Source organism: Urocitellus parryii, chromosome 6, assembly GCF_045843805.1.
Source record: "Urocitellus parryii isolate mUroPar1 chromosome 6, mUroPar1.hap1, whole genome shotgun sequence".
Classification (NCBI taxonomy): Eukaryota; Metazoa; Chordata; class Mammalia; order Rodentia; family Sciuridae; genus Urocitellus; species Urocitellus parryii.
In genome coordinates, this window is record NC_135536.1 from 134047254 (window position 1) to 134058175 (window position 10922).

The window sequence follows — 10922 nt, forward strand, 5'->3', positions numbered from 1 at the left end:
TGTAAATCTTTGCTGAACAAATGAAAATAATGAGCACTGCCCAGCTCTGAGGACTCTAGAGCAATCACATCATACTAGGAATATTGTGGTTTCCTCAACTAGAAGAGGGACCAGAATATCATGTGCAATATGCTACTAGTTATATAAAAAAAGAAAGAAAAAGGATATGATGCAAACATACATTTGCCGGGCTATGCATGAAATATCCCCCCCACCCAAAAAATATATATAAGGTACTAGTGATGTTGATTGCTTCTGGGGAGAAAGGTTTTGCCCTCCTTACCATGATGTATCTGTTGAATTTTATGTCATGTGAATGTTTTACCTGTTCAAAAGTAAATAAGTCTCTCTACAGGACAAAATACTCGGTTTTTCCAATAAATTACTGGTGGCAAGGGGAGAAAAGCAAAGGAAGGGGACCTGTAGTTTAAAAAGAGACATAAATAAGTGGATCCAATCACAGGGTATGATTCTTATTTGATTCTGATTCAAAAAAAATTAAACTTATGAAGATAAGCAACATTTTTAGACAACTGGAAATTTGAACAGTGATTTAAATACTGGATGTTAAAGGAATTATTGTTAATTTTTAAAATATAATAACAAATGTTTCATAAAGAAGCGTAATCTTTAAGAGATTTCATGGAAATATTTATACATGAAACTGTATGATGTTTGGGATCAACTGTAAAATAAATATGGGTTGAGGGATGTGGCTAAGAGAATAGAAGAAACTCATCTGGTCGTGAATTGACTATAGTTAAAGCTGGTGATGGGTAAAGGGAACACAGGGGCTCACTGTTTAATTCAGTCTTTTTCTGTATGACTTTAAAATTCTTACAATAAACCAGGTGCGTGGTGCATGCCTGTAATCCCAGAGGCTCAGGATGCTGAGGAAGGAGGATCGCAAGTTCAAAGCCAGCATCAACAATGTAGGGAAGCCTTAAGCAACTTAGCAACCCTCTGTTTCAAAAACAAAACCCAAAAAACAGTGGGGAGGGATGTGGCTCAGTGGTTAAGTGTCCCTAGGTTCTATCCCTGGAACCCACCCCCCCCAAAAAATTCTCATAATAAAAAGCTAATAAATGAATAGATGATTATTTAACAATAGGATAAATAGACTTGGTAGCCACTGAGTTCCAAGCTCCGAATGTTTGGCTGCAGTCAAGCCACCATAGTCCCTGAGCTATGAGTCACTTGTGGCAAATAAGTTTGGGCAACTGTCCACTACTATCATTCTTAATAACTGTTTAGGTCATACAAATATCAATAAGAGAACTTTACTATTCACTTTAAAAATAAATAACTGAAAAATAACTGAAGAAATTACTTTGGGGAGGGTTCCCTTTCATTGGTATGAACAATAAACGCTGCTTGCATGTATACATAGGAGTGATAACTAGCATCTGTTCTCTTGTAAAGCATCTTCCCCAAACCTATACAAGTTCTCCAAATCACTTTACCACTTTCAAGATCTGAGCAAACAAGACTTCACTAAGACAAAAACCAAATGATGTCAACTAACTCTTCATTTCAATTCAACTCATATTTCCACACTGTTCAACACATGGAAAGGAACCATACATGATGCAAATAAGACTGGAAACCTCACAGAGCTTAGATTCCTGCACTGGGGTCTTTCAAATTTAGGTATCAAATGGCCCCTGCTAAGGGGAAAAACTAATCTTGTCAAAAATGCATGATTAAATTACATTGTATTTGATTCTTAGATTTAAATTGAATTATTTTCATCTAATTATTATTTATCACGTTATTTCTTAAACTGTATGAGCCTAAAACTAAAACTTCTTTTAGCACATTTATAATTAAGGAGACCAAAGCACATTCACAAATAAACAACTAAAATGACCCAAGCAGTAAAATTCAGATGAAATATATTAATGCAACAAGACTGACACCATTTTTCAGGTCTGAAATGCCTGCCAGCATCATCCAGTGTCAGTGTGGTCCCACCTGCTCCTGGGCAGGTCCTATGAGAGTCTACACTACACCTGACACAGGTGTGATGACTATTCTCATGCTACCTTTCTCAGCTGGGACAGCTGCCATGGCCTTCATCCCCACAGTGCTGAGAGCTATCATTTGGCTTCACTGGATGCTACTGCCTCTTTTCTTTACTAAACCCATCTCTGTATTTTTCTCTATACTGAGGCTAACCTGGCTCCAACTCATCAGAAATTCATTTATAATCAGGGGGCACTGAGGCTATGAGGGTGGACTGATATAATTAGATATTCTAATTTTCTAGGATAGGCCTTGAAAATATGTCCAACTATCATTAACATGAAACCCAAAAAAACAAGTGTTCTTCACTTAATGGTAACTCTAGGAACCTCAAGAACACATCCTGGAGCCAGGTGCAGTGGCACAAGCCTGTAATCCCAGTGACTTGGGAGGCTGAGGCAGGAGGATCGAAAAGTTTGAGACCAGCCTCAGCAACTTAGTGAGACCATGTCTCAAAAATAAAAATGGGCTGGTATAGCTCAGTTGGTAGAGTGCTTGCCTCATATGCACAAGGCCCTGGGGATGTGGCTCAGTGTTTAAGCATTGCTGGGTTCAATCCCTGGTACCAAAAAAAAAAAAAAAAAAAAAACACAAAACAAAACAAAAAACCCCCACCATATCCTGGACCCAGTTTGGAAATTCTTAGCACAAGGTGAGTGTGCTACAGGAAGACAGCATCATGCCAGGGACCTGAATGAGAAATCACTCTTAATCTAAGAAAGAATTTGAGCCATCACCTGACATGCTAAATCATGAGTTTAATTGGTTTAAGCTCACTTCAAAAGAACCAACATGTAAACACGGCCGAAGGGCCTTACTTAAATCCAGGGAGTCTCTGAGATCCCTCCTCAGCGTCCTTCTTAAGAACTATAACATGACACTTTACACATGAACAATCAGGACAATTTCCAACGTTAGCTCGTATCAATACAACACGCTATAACTGCATATCAACATTGTAGGGTCTGCACCACCCAGAGTTCGAGACACAAAACCCCACCCTGTGATGCTGCTGGTGGGTTAGCTGGATTCAATGAGTGGGCTGACTTCCTAACAAGACACTAGCAGGCATTAAGGAAACTGAGAAACTAGAACTGCTCCTACAATAGAATATTCTACTTCAGGCCTTCCCAAATGTCACAGTTTAATGACCATTAACTCAATCTTTTTATTTGTGCTCTTTATCCTAAAATATTGACCTCAGGACATTTTTTGGCAGGGGTGTGGGGGATGGTTACTGGTGATTTAACCCAGGGGTACTTCATAACTGAGCTACATCCCCAGCCCTTTTTTATTTTTTATTTTGAGACAAGGCCTCACTAAGTTGCTGAGTCTGGTCTTCAATTTGTGATCCTCCTCTCTCAGCCTCCTGAGTTGCTGGGATTACACACATGTACCATGTGCCCAGTAGGGCCTTTGTATTGCTGTATTTGAAAAAAAAAAAATTGGCAATCCTCTGTTGAACTTCCTGATTTTTGTTCTTCACTGCCTGTGACTAAAGTAAATGTAAATATGTAAAAAAAAAAAAAAAAAAATACATAGAGGGCTGGGGTTGTGGTTCAGCAGTAGAGCGCTCACCTAGCACATGTGAGGTCCAGGGTTGGTCTTCAGCACCACATAAAAATAAATAAAATAAAGGTATTGTGTTCAACTGCAACTAAAAAAGAAATATTAAAAATAAAGTGCATAGATAGATAAAAGCTTTAAAAAGTTGCTCTATCTCTTTTATCCAGGCAAGATTAGAAAATACTTAACTGATAACACTACCTCCCTCTCCTCACACTACACAACACGGTGTCTGAAGGATAACGTGGTCACCAACAATGAGCAAAGACCAAGAAATGAAGCCTCTAGATTAGCCTGGCTGACTAACATCTTGACCATTCAATTTCAAGGTGACTCTAAATCAGACTTGGAGGTAAATAAAAGCAGGATGAAGGTTAAGGCACTTTCAAAGAAAAGAGAAAACGAACACCCACAGGCAAAATCTGGGAACCACAGAAAACCCTATTTAAATCAGCGTGGTTATTTAAAACAAACATAACTATAGAAAATTCAAATATGAAGAACCTGAAAACTCTCTTGTAGAGTCAATATCAGTGAAAGCTTTTGCTAGCAAGGCTAGTTTGGGTAAGACCTTGGCAGTGGTCAAGTGATTTGGAGATCTTTGGAAATATCTCCAAAGATGGCAACAAAAATCAGATACAGGTTTAGGAAAGATGCTTTACAGAGGAACAGGTGCAACAGCTGGTAATTTAACTGGGTACTTAATAACACTCCCCAAACAGGAAGTCCGATGATGAAGGGCAAGGTTCCTCTCTGATACTCAAAGGTGAGGACAAACACTGTGGATGCTGCAGTGCAGGATAAAGGGTCAGACACAACAGAGATGCTGGACATGTGCATTAGGGAAACCAAGAGACTTCTCTGGAGACCAGAGAGAAAAACAGCAAACTTTCCCTGGCAATTCCAGTACATTCTGCCCAGAGATCAAGGTGGAGGGCTCAAGGTCTAATGCATTGCTCATTCTCCAACGCCCCTGCTCTCCCTTCACAGGGTAACACTGCAGAGAAACCTTCTACCTCACTCAGCCTCTTCTCAGGTTTAGGGCTATGAAACATAGAGAAGAAAAATATTTGTCCCCAATCCACCACACAATGCTTTAAAATCTCCATATGAAGCTGCAGCCAAAATAAGGCTGATTTCTCAACATCCTCAGAAGCAGAAAACAAGATATCGCAAATAAACAGCCTTCATTAAAAAAAGCGATGTGGAAGCTCTTTTAATATAGCCAAGAAATATTGAGTGAATAAAAGCAGGGATCTAAATAGTATGCATATAGTGCACCACCACTTGCCTAAAAAGGATGGGGTGCACAGAACGTTCACGGTGAACTTGCACTAGATATATAAAATATATTAGATGTGCATGGACTACCTCTGGAGGATGAAGAAATTAGTAACATCGGTTGCCTCTGAAGACAGAAACCAGGTGGCAGGGATCAGAGTGGACCGAGACATATTTACTATACAACTTTTTGTGCCTTTCAAATATTTTCTTTCCTCACATACCTATTTTGAATTAAAAACATTAAAAATAGTTTTAAATTTAAAATAAAATCAATTTAAGAACAAAATAATCTTTTTTCAACAAAGCAAATACTGCTGTTAATCTGGTTAATTGTGTTCCTGGCACACAGCAGATGCTCAACTTGTTGAACTTAATGAACTGCTACTTGAAAACAAAAGAAAATCAGAAACCTGGCAAACCCAAGGCCATCCATGTTCTAACTACTTAACTACTCAAAAGAACAGAGAATGGGTCCAAGTGTAACAGCAGGGCTCCTCATCTGTCCACAGCAGCCATTTTATAAACAGAAAAGATTTAATCCCCAAACCAAGACAACAAAAGCTCACATGCACAGATGCACAAATGATCCTTAAGGGAAATAATGTCAGCATCTATAGACTATTAATATAGAAATGGGGGCTTAGAATGTGGCTCAGTGGTAGAGTGCTTGTCCAGCATGCATGAGGCCTTAGGTTGGATCCCTAGCACCACCAGAAAACAAACAAACGACGACGACAACAACAAAATGAAAGCACAGAGGTTAAAAATGGCCTTAATCATGCACTGATCAAAAAATGCTGAACCATGAAAAGCTGCTGTAAAATTCTAACAACAAACCACATCAAGAGACTCTGTACTTCCAGTGCTCTGTTCCTGGGGACAGTTCAGCCCAACATGAAACAGGAATGCTAGAGCACCTCATGTCCCATGTCATCTATATCCTTAAACTCATCAAGGAAGGTTCAAAATCCACTATCCAATAAAATCAGAATATTGTAAGCAGAAATTCTGCCACAAGGAATTCCATTATATTGGAAGTGTCTCTGTTGCCAGGGCTTTTCACACAGTAGGATTTTAGGCCAAAAACTAAGACAGACTCTTCCTGTCTTCCATAGGAAATTGTGCTGTGTTCTGGGCAGGAAGGATCTCTGGCAAGGGTGGTGGGAACCCACTGTAGGGTATGTGGGCCTGCCAGAGATCAATAAGAGAAAGGTAATAGTGAATGAAGCAAGGAAAATGGTGAACAAGAAGCCCTTCCACTACAATGTGCTGAGGAAAGAGCAAGATAGAAAGAAATGAAATGGCCAAGTGCTAGATTACCAAAGCTCCAGAGAAATAACACAAAAGAAAGTGCTAATCAATGGACAGTAGTTGTATTGGGTTCAGTTGAGAAAACAGGTCAAAACAGAGAAGAGAAAAAAAATTAAAAAACAAGTTGACAGTGGGCTGGGTTGTGGCTCAGTTGGCAGAGCACTCACCTAGCATGTGAGAGGCAATGGGTTCGATCCTCAGCACCACATAAAGTAAAATAAAGACATTTGTCCCCCTAAAACTAAAAAAATAAATATTAAAAAAAACCCAAGGTGATAGACATCTTTCCATTAAAAAAGAAATGAGCTGGTAAACTGTCAAAATCATGAAGAACACAGAGGGGAAAGAAAATGAAAGTAAAAAGGGCTGAAACAAGAGGGAAAAGACCATAGATTGAATTTGCCCTCTGGTTAATATCAAGTCCTTGAAAAGAACAGGAAAAATGCAGATAAATCAGTGAACAAGCTACATTACCAGCAAGAATCCATCTCATACTTCTGTCTCTGCCAGGTCATGCGGGTACTGCTGCTGCTCCCCCTACTCAAATGACTAAGGAACTTGCTTAAATGCATTTGACACTCGATCCCTGAACTTCCGAAAAGCACTTAATACAGTGGTTCATGAAATCTTAATCTAGAAATGTTCAGCCATTTATAATCAAGCTGCATCATACCAACAGTAAGAGAAGAAGGTTGAACAGAGGGACTCTATACGTGAAAGGACTCCATGGAGATTGGCATCATTAGGGACTTTGCCACTTTGACAGATTCCCTCCCACCCCCTTTAAAGATAAAAAAGACTTGGCATCTAAGAAGAGTGTAATTACAAGAGAGAAACTGAATTATCTGAGTCAATGAAAGAAAAACACGTAAGATAAAAATGCAATGGTACTTGGAAATCCCTGCACATGACTATGATAAAATGAAATTTGGAATATGTTAAAAAAATAAGTGGTGGGGTGGGTTGGAATTAGCTCCTGATAGAAAATATTGGGTGGTAGATACGAAGAAAAATTGTACAAAGGGACATCAAAACATTCTATTTAGCAAATCTATAGAAGCTACTGTGTGCCAGGCACTGTTCTAAATGCATCCAATATAAATCATGCACTTCTTAAAACAATCTTCTAACCTAAACAACATTATTTTCTTGTGTCATAAGTGAGGGGACAGACATAGAGAGGTTAAGGAACTTACCCCAAGTCACACAGCTACTAAGAGGCAAAGCTAAGATTCAAACCCAGGCACTCAGCCACCAGGTCTGTGCTCCTAATCTCCCTGGTCTCTCCTAGAAACTTGAGAATGAAAGAACTAGGCTAGGAATGAAATGCAAGTCATGCACTGGCTAGATCTTAGGTCTATAAATCAACCCTTAGTCATGGCTCTCTGATGACCAGTCAACCTGGTGATTGTCACAGGTCTCAGTTTCCTCATCAGCACATTGAGGAGACTGAATTAGATGAGCTCCATCAAGTTCATGCTGGTAATCAGCAGTATGTGGACTAGTGTGTTTTTTGCTTGGCTATTCAACCAAATTCATTCTCAAGCAGGCAGCAAGTTTTATAAGATTGTTCCTCTGCCTCCTGACCTTCAGATGATTATGTCCTCTCTATTCAGGCAAATGACAGAAGGTAGTAAAGGAGCAAAATAAATGGTTTCTCTTTTAGACTCTGCTTAATATGGTTATAACCAAATGGTCCATGAAAAGCTCTGGGCACAGATCATATTAACCCTGCTAGACTGCAATCTCAGGTCCTCTCCTAAGCCTGTTCTGGAAGCTGCCTCTGGATTTGGTTACTGGAATGCAAGTGAAACTGACATTTGGAGGTGGAACAATCAAGAGAGAGGAATTAGAAAGACTAAATCCATAATAGTTCAAATTAAGGAATTTCATAGTAGAGAAGTAAACCATTTGGTTATTTATATTTTGGTAAATCTTTTCATATAATCCATTCTGTTTGCTTATACCAACTCTCAAGAGCTGAAACCTCAAAATTCATTATGGGTAAATTCAACACCCACTTTGAACCTACTGGTCCCCCATAAGTATCCTCAATCTAGGCATTAAATGTCAGCCATAGTGCATCTGTGGATGGAGAGAGTCCTTACAGATGGATCATGCAATGCTCCCTTGGGAGTCCTTCCTAAGCATCCCTGACAGGTGGCTGTCATCCGGCCTCTGCCTGGACACTTCCAAGGTCGAGGCGCTGGTTGCCTGGTCTGGCAGGCTGCCTCCAGCGCTGCTGGACAGCTCTCGTTATGGGGAAAACCCATTAAGCGCCTAGAACAGAGACCCGCGTGGGGCCGAGCTCCATAAGTATACCTCCAAGTGGGTCAAAAACTGCCTCTCTAGAACTTGAACCCTTTGGTATTGGGTGCGCCCCCAGATCACCCAAATGCAGAGTCCCCCTCGAATATCCTCGGCTGTAAACAGGACCCTCAATCCTTTCCTTCCAGGTTTGGATCCTGGACCTTCTTCATCAAGTGTGGACCGGCAAATACCTCTCCAGACCTCTCAGGCCCCAAAAGTGCGCATCGATGGGACGGCAGCCAGGAGGCCGCGGTCGGAGTTGTCTCCAGCCTCGGTTCTCCGAGCAGGAGGGGACAAAGGACCTTCCGGAAGGCGTATCCCTCCGTGGTCCTGGCTGTCTCCGCCACTGGGCGAGCCGACCCTGGGGACCCCCCTCAATGACAGATGGCGGGACCCCGGAGGCGCCAGGTGACAAGACCGCGAGGATCCCCGAGGATCCGGGGCGCGCAGGCTGCGCTACTAAGGGCCGAGCCACGCTGGTAACCGCGAGGCCCGGGATGTTGGCGCGACGGCACCAGGGCGCGATCCTGGCTCCGCGGAGCTCGCTAGGTTAAGGCTTTACCTGCGCGACGTTGACTACAGTGGCCCAGCTCGTCCCCAGTCCGGCTCCCGCAGCTCCGCCGCTGCCAGCTGCGCTCATGGAAACGCAGCCGGAACCCCTGGCCAGTGCTGCTCCCGCCGCTACCGGCCCCGCCCAAGCAACTGCCGCCACGCCCCTGACTACCGCCTCTGCCACGCCCCCAGCTACAGGAGCCCGCCTATTCATTGGGTAGATCAGCTGTTACTCTGCTTGCCTAACGCATCCATTGCACCTGATTGGCAGCCCATTGGTTAGTAGAGCTGCTTCTCAGAATGGAGGCGGGGGTCCTTATTGGAGAGCTCTTTAACTATTGGTTACTTTTGACGTCTTTGGCCCGTGGGCCAAGACGCTATTGGATAAGGCCCGCCCGGAGGGGGCTTGGAAAAGGGCGCTCAAGCTACGAGACCGGCGCTGTTTGATGTTGATTAGGGTGGGGTGAAGAGAGGGGGTGATTGTGACCGCAAGCTGGTTTGGGAGGCTGGGTAAGGTCAGGTGTCATCTGAGGATGGGCGGAGAAAGGTCGGCTGGTAGCTAAGCTACAGGGTTCTGGTGGGCCCAAGCAGACCCACTGAAGCACCTGTAGCCAGCCCAGAACACAGGGGTCGACATTTGGGATAATAACGCAAGAGAGAGGAGAGAAAGTAATGAGTAGCCCAGCCAGAAGGACATGAAAGGATGTGGAGGCAGAGACCTCTGGGGAAAGGGGATGGGGACAAGAATCTGAGGGGCCAGATGGACTCAGTTATCCTTTTAGATCTTAACCAGCCCCTTGCCAGTAGGAGGCCTCCTGGAAGAATGTAGCCTTTAAGGTCAGACCTTAGAATTGGAGATGTGGGCTTGGGCAAAGTCACTTGTTTTCTCCCTGATTCCTCATTTGGCAACTAGAGGTAGCACTAGTAGTTGAGGAGAGGATTAACTAACTCTGGTAAACATTAACAGTGCCTAGGCATTCATCAGGACTGATTCTTTACCCACTCACCCCATCCGTCTATGGAAGTAGGCCCAGTTCTAAAATTCTATGAGCCTGAAACTGCTTTTGCAATACATGTGCTTTACTAAGAATAGAACACTTGAGAGACTTGAAATGTAATTCCTGTGGGGCAGACAGGGACATACTACCAAGGCACAGTGGGGCTGAAAGAGAAGGAGCAGGGGATGCAATGGGAGGAGCCATGTAGCCAATAAAATGAAGTAGTATTTGAAGCAATGCTAATTTTTTTCGGTATATTTCAGGATTGTGACAAGGAACCAGGCTGGATCAAGTTTTGTGAATTGTGACCAAATAAAATCCTTCAGAGGCTACTCAGTTCTGGATCAAAAATCACTGCAGGAAATACATTTATCAGATACTCCTGAAGCCCATTCCCCATTCTGAAGGTGTGGACATCTAAGAGTATGGACAGAAATAGTCTCTTCAGGCTGAATTTAGCCCCAGATCCTTTGTGTTCACCTTTGAAAGAACCCATACCCATGATACTTTAGAGTTAAGGAGGAGAAAGAATCCTTTGCCATTGATTTTTTTTAAATTTTTTGTTTTGTTTTGTACTGTTGATTGACTCAGAGGCACTTCACAGCCCTTTTTATTTTTCTATTTTGAGATAGGATCTCACAAGTTGCTTAGGGTCTCACTGAGTTGCTGAGGTAACCTGGAACTTTCCATTCTCCTGCCTCAGCCTCCCTAGTCTCTGGGATTACAGGCATGTACCACCATGCTTGGCTTGTTGTTATATCTTTAATCCAATTGTCATATGACCTAAAATGAATTTTCATCTCAACATTCATTTATTTTCCTATGTTCTCTTTCATCTTGGGAAAGACAAACCCAGGCTTTTGTAGCAAAGAATTT

At 42.3% G+C, this 10922-nt stretch overlaps 1 protein-coding gene across 1 annotated transcript in view; it reads right to left on the reverse strand.

Annotated features, from left to right (window-relative positions):
- Positions 1-9172, reverse strand: part of Abhd2 (abhydrolase domain containing 2, acylglycerol lipase) — a 100854-nt gene extending 91682 nt beyond the window's left edge. Inside the window, exon 1 of the mRNA XM_026388103.2 lies at positions 9059-9172. The gene's annotated coding sequence lies outside the window, so the exon portion shown is untranslated. The remainder of the gene's footprint in view (positions 1-9058) is intronic.
- Positions 9173-10922: the final 1750 nt, after the last annotated feature.